The sequence below is a fragment of the Malus domestica genome, chromosome 15 (assembly GCF_042453785.1).
Source record: "Malus domestica chromosome 15, GDT2T_hap1".
In the NCBI taxonomy this organism is placed as follows: Eukaryota; Viridiplantae; Streptophyta; class Magnoliopsida; order Rosales; family Rosaceae; genus Malus; species Malus domestica.
In genome coordinates, this window is record NC_091675.1 from 19,179,533 (window position 1) to 19,185,714 (window position 6,182).

The window sequence follows — 6,182 nt, forward strand, 5'->3', positions numbered from 1 at the left end:
ACCAAGTCCTAAAGTGTTGTGATATTTGCTACACAACCTACAAAATTGGAAAGAGCCAAGGTTAAATAGCCAAGTGGTTACGCGGATTTGTCTGCTTCTGTAAGTAAGGCATCCGGCTGCCAACCCTATGGTTAACAGCTTTGCAAAAGTTCTACATCAACACCTACGGCTGCATAGGCTATATGGGCTTGTCTGCTTATAGAAAAGTAGCACGTCTGCCACTGGCCTATAAGGTCTAAAGGTTAGGGCAAAAAAAAAAAGCAAGGATGGGAAAAGTAAAAGAAGCAAGTTTATTAAATTTTATAGCAAAATTGATAAACAACAAGCAAATACCGAATGAGTTCAAGCAAAAGCAACAAAGGAAAGAAAAGGAAATCCTAAAAGCTACCTAGAAGACTACTCTTCAGTAGCTTGGACATCTCCCAACTGCTCGGTCGTTACACCTTCAGCAGCCTTGGTGTTTTTAGCAGCGGCATCCTCCGAATCTTTACCCTCAACTGCTCCAGCCTGGGTATCAACTCCTCCAACTATTTCACCAACAGAAGACTTAAAGGTAAAAGCGAGCAAGTCTTCTGGAGAAATAGAGAATGTCTCGAAGTCTTTACCGGAAAACTCAAAGTCAGACGGCTACCCATAGAGATGATCTACATAGCCCAACTTGTAGAAATCGGCTTGATTCTGAATAAACGAAGCCTCGAAACCATCCTTCTCACTCTTCAACTCCTCATTCTCCTCAAGCAGGCAAGCACAAACCCGCTGCAACTCCTCAATTTCCTTCTTCAGATTGTCGTTGGTCTTCAAAGCACCTTGAAATTCCGACACTTGAGGCTCAAGCCTGTCAACAACCTTTTTGAAGTGGATCACTTGGTTGTAAGTAGCAATCAATTCTTCATCCTTTTCATAAGCAGCAGAGCGAAATTCAGAAATGGAACGCTCAAGATCTTGAATCTGAGGTATGTAACGCTCAATTTCCTTCTCTGCACTTTCATACTTTATTTTGATCGCATCAAGCCTAGTCTTCAAATCCATGATCTCCTGGCGAGCGGCCTCAAGCTGCAGAGAAGTGGGGCAGAAGTATTAGATTCCTTCAAAGCAGCAAGCTCATATTCCAATTTCTTGATTTTTTCGGCCAATGAGTAAGCTTCAGTAGCCATAGTTCTTACCATCTCTTTAGCAGCCTTGGTGTCCTCTTGGTCAAGGAACATAGACTCGGCTTCCAGAATTGTTGTTTTCTGCATCATGGCTAGCAGAGCAGTCTTCCTATACTCGGGTGTGTGCTTTGCAAAAAGACTTGGACCAACAATCTCTTTGGCGCCATCAATAAACTTGGCACATACATCCATGTCTTCAAGAAGATCTGGTTTCAAAAGCGCACAAATCTTAGCAGCTTCCCCAGAAATGGCCTTGGCGGATTCTTCAAGCCTGCCTGAACGAGCAGCTTCATTCTTATCAGCAGACGAGTTGGTTGCAGCAACGGAAAAAGCAGTTTTTGGCGCCACTTTAGCAGACAGGGGCACCTTATCACTCTTCATAGTAGCAAGCCTCTTTAAGGGTAAGCCAGGCTTAGTCTCAGACGGACGCTTCGGCACAAACTTCGGTACCAGAGGCACGGAGGAACTTTTACGTTGAGCAATTTTTTCAGCAATCGAGTTAGCAACCTTCGAAGCAATAGGCGTTACCGGCACAAATGTAGCAGTTCGTTCTTTCTTGTCCTTAGAGGAAGTCAGGTCAATCACAATCTTAGGAACAGCTGGAGAATCCCCACGAGCAGTCTTCGTTTTCTTCTCAGCAAGCATCTCTTGAGCAGGCGGGGAATGTTTCTTTTTCCCACCTTCATTGATAGTAGGCTCCATCACATTGATAGGACGAGCCATCGTGTCTGCCTTGATCCGTTTTATTTCTTCTTTTGGGGGCACCCCACCTTTTTCCCTACGAAGAGGACTAAGCAGCCAACGCCATTCACGATACTCGGAAGGGATACCCAGAGCGACATGTATTTTTTTCATGTCCGGAGAAACCCTAGGAGTTGAGCCAAATTCCGAATCTACAAAAAAAAACGAAAGACAATCAGAAAATTGAAGAATAATTTGGCACTAAAGTAAAGCAGCCGAAAAGACTAAGCAGTCTGCTTACCAGATATGAAGACCGTTGGTACACGCAGCTCGGGGGAAGAATCAGATTCCCATTCTCCACTTATCTCCAAAGTCTCTTTGGCCCAATCATGATCTCTTTTGCTCGAATTATCAAAAAGCTTAGGACGAGTTTGCAGTTGTCCAACTCCATCAATGCGACCTATGTCAAAGAAATACCAAAATTCGTTGGTGGTTAGTCCCAAGTCAAAGAATTGGTTCAAATTGTGGAACCCCACCATCACTCAGACCGCATTCGGGGAACATTAGGCAGGCGCACATTTCATGGAGCAGAGCACTTCTTGGAAGAAACACGGCATAGGGAAAGTAAACCCTAACACAAAATAGTAAGGATGGAACTTGATAGCTCTCCGAGTTCCACAGCATGGTTCCCAGCTGCTACCATCCTTAACTCGTCTCACACGCACTCCCGACGGAATGGCATGCCAATACGCTTCAAGAAAATCTCTAAACAAACCGTCGGAGCTAATCTTGAGGTGAGCAACTTTGAAGTAGCCAACCTTGCTCAAAGACCCGCCTTGACGATACAACGGGGGCACACCATCATCATTCTTGTGGCTTGAGGAAGACATGCTTGAAAATTCTGCAAAAGTACAAGGAAGATTTGTTAAAGAGTTGTTTTCAAAAAAAAAAAAAAAGAGAGAGAAACAGCTCTCGACAAAAAAAAAAAAAAAAAAAAAAAAAAAAAAGAAATAGCTCTCGGCAAACAAAAAAATAAAATAAAATAAGAATGAAGGCCGCAGGACCCAGCAAACCCGCCAGGCCCCACGGCCTGGCTTGCTTCAACACACAAGGCAGCGCCCAGCGCCCAACAAAAACAAGCAAAAAAAAAAGACAGGGAGCCCAGCCCGCGCTGGCTCCCCTATCCTCCTTCTCGGCCTGAGAGACCCGTGGCCCTGCATAGCTGACAGGGGCAGTCGCCCCCACAGTTTTCTCTCTTCCTCACAGTCTAGACACGAAGGCCCAGATTGCAATACCAACCCGCAGCACCCCTTGGTCTACTTTCAAGTCTCCTTGATTTTTTATCGAGCCAATTTCAAGTCCCGAAACTTCCAAGAAAATCAAGAACATAAGAAAATTAATTTTTTCTTACCTAGAAGCAGCGAGAAGACAAAGCACACAACGAAAGGCGATCCTTTACACGGGCAAGACGTAGAAGATTGCTAGAGGAGGGGGAATAAATATCCTCTAAGCTCTTTTTCTCTCTTGTAAGGTTGAATAAGTTTCTCTCTAAAAGTTGATTTAATAATCCACTTAAGGTGAACTTAAATAAGCTTTGAGGAAATTTATTTCCTTTTCCTAAAACGATTAAATTTCCTATTAAAAGAGAGAATCAACAACAAAATAGGAAGCAATTCAAAGTTTCCTAAAGCGAGAAAATCTATACACCCGTTGCCCTTTTCTGCAAGCAGCCCAACAGGTGTGGGGGCATTTGTGGAGCCAAAAATATTCACTAGGCGGCACGTGGACTTTTGGACAAAAGAGGACAAAAATACCCTTGAGGCATACCAGGATTCCTACGCGCGAGCAGTGGGCAATCATCTTTCAATCAAGTCAAAAGTGCCCAAAAAATGTAACAATTAAAAACCTCTTTCATCAAATCCTTTCTATAAGGTATTTCCCAAGACCTAGTATTTTCTATTTCATTATTTAACTAATCAATTAGCTAAATAATATATACCTACCATATCTCCTAAAATCATCCTTAATAGTCAATAAAATCACCCAAATTAATAGTCAAAGCCGGCCACCACCATTCCCATCCTCACCTTTCCCATTTTCCTTATTAAAATAGTCATTCATTTTTATAACCACCCATTTATTCTTTTCATATTTAATTAGCCAATAAATTGGCTAATTAAACATGAAATTGAACCCAACAAAAAACCTTTAGTGGCCGGTTACCTTTATTCAAAATTGGGCAAGGCCTAACTCTATAAATAGGCACATATTCTCACCTAAAATTCATTCCAATTCTCTTACAAAAAATCACAAATACTCTAAACACTATTTCTCTCTAAAATTCTAACTTTGGCATCGGAGGTTCTTCGGCCAAAGCTCCCCCCCCATTCATCGTGAGCGCGTGAGGCTTTTTGGCCTTAACCTAAGGTGCTAGTTGTTTTGTAGGTGCAAAATCATCCAAGATCGAGGAGGAGAAAATTTACATCCACAGATGTATGAATAGCACCACCCTCTTCTTAATTCCCACACCACTTTTCTCCCCGAGAAAGTACATTCATTGATCATTTGTGTTTCTTTCAGAATTACACCTCTCTTTAGGCAATGAATCTACAAAGAAAAATAAAACTTCTGTTTTAGAGAGGATAACAATCATGGATCACCCTATCTAAAAAATAATTTATATCGTTTGATGAAAGAATAAGGTAACAAAACTGTTCCACGTACTACCCAATTACCTTTCCAAACATAAGATTAAATTTCTAATTGAAACTGCTTATTCTCTTTATCATCATTTAAATATATACAAAACATCATTGACTCATATTCTGTGTCAAATTAATGACGGTTTTGATACACGTACATATCTAAATAATATATATATATATATATTTATATATATATGTATATGTATTATGGTTACTGGTTATGAAGGATGTGTAGTTAGTGATGAAAATGATGAACTCATCAATCATCGTGCATTAATCACAAGCCATACAAATTAAAGGACAACAGAACAAAACAGAACAGATTCAGTAATGGCTGTAATGCGCTAATGTTTGTTCATGTTATTATGCAGCAATGCATCATGATGAATGCAAATATTTATAATCAAAATTTAAATACAACTCCCAATAGGATTAAAGAGTTCTTATTTTTGTGGGCCAAGAAAGTTGCAGGGACATCCGAGAAGTGAGAGAAGCTTGGGATTTGACTCTCACTGCATGCAATCACAGAGAGTCGCATGCATGCGTTTCTATGGATGAATTGTATGAAAGAGTCAAAGCTTCCCCCTCAATTCCTTTAGAACTAATTCCTAAAAAAATAAACAGAGAATTTTTATAACTTTCCCGATCCACTTGGAGAGGCCAGATGGACTTCACTGGGGTTTTTTTTTTTTTTTTTTGTATTAAGAAATATGTGTGTCATTAGTAATGGAAAAAAAAACTTTAAACCGCAGATTATTGTTGTACTCCTTTGACGTGAGATCCTCCAAATCCTACTTCTCCTCCGTAAGTGTCTACTATTAGGAAAACATATTTAAACTGTATGGTATTACTGAACTCCTTCCGGTCGGGTCTGGCACATCTTTGGCTTGTATAAGACAAACCACACCATTAATATCTTTAGAAAAACTAATGAAAATAGTTTGAAAATTTTGAGTTTTAATGATAAAAACAAAATAAAGGGTAAAATGAATAGAACCGAGTATGACTTTTTAATATAAAAATGTGATTTTTCGTTAAAGTGAACAGTACCTCAGGCTTTCCGTTAAAACTCCCATTAATATCTTCGGTGGACTACTGAACGCACTCAAGCCAACAGTTTGCATAATACACCTTGGATTCTATTAAAAATCATACCCCCGCAGTCATCACCCATCTTAAATGCAATTATGCAAAGTTAATTTCAATAGGAAAAATTACTCACTGTCTCCAATGATTTTTCCGACCCAAGGAAAAAGACTCTCCAATAATTAGGTGATATGACTCAACTGAGAGAGCCAAGCAGATATCTCCATCTGCCCATTCTAAGGTAAACTTTTACGAGGGAATCTACATAAATAATATGGTGAGAAGATAACTCAAATGTGAGAACCAAGCAGAGAGCACCACATGTCTCCAAGGTCCACACGTCGACTTCTAGTGTGGTCATGACTTTATACACACATGAAACGTTTACCAAAATATAATAGTCTAACTCTTGCATACAATAATATGTTACATATCTTATCTTATTTATATATCTACGCATTTTGGTGTTGGATCTTCCCCAAAATTGAGTAAATCCAGACAAAGCCAAAGATTGGAGGACTGGCCTGCCACAGTTCAATAAATGAAAAGTGAAGGGCAA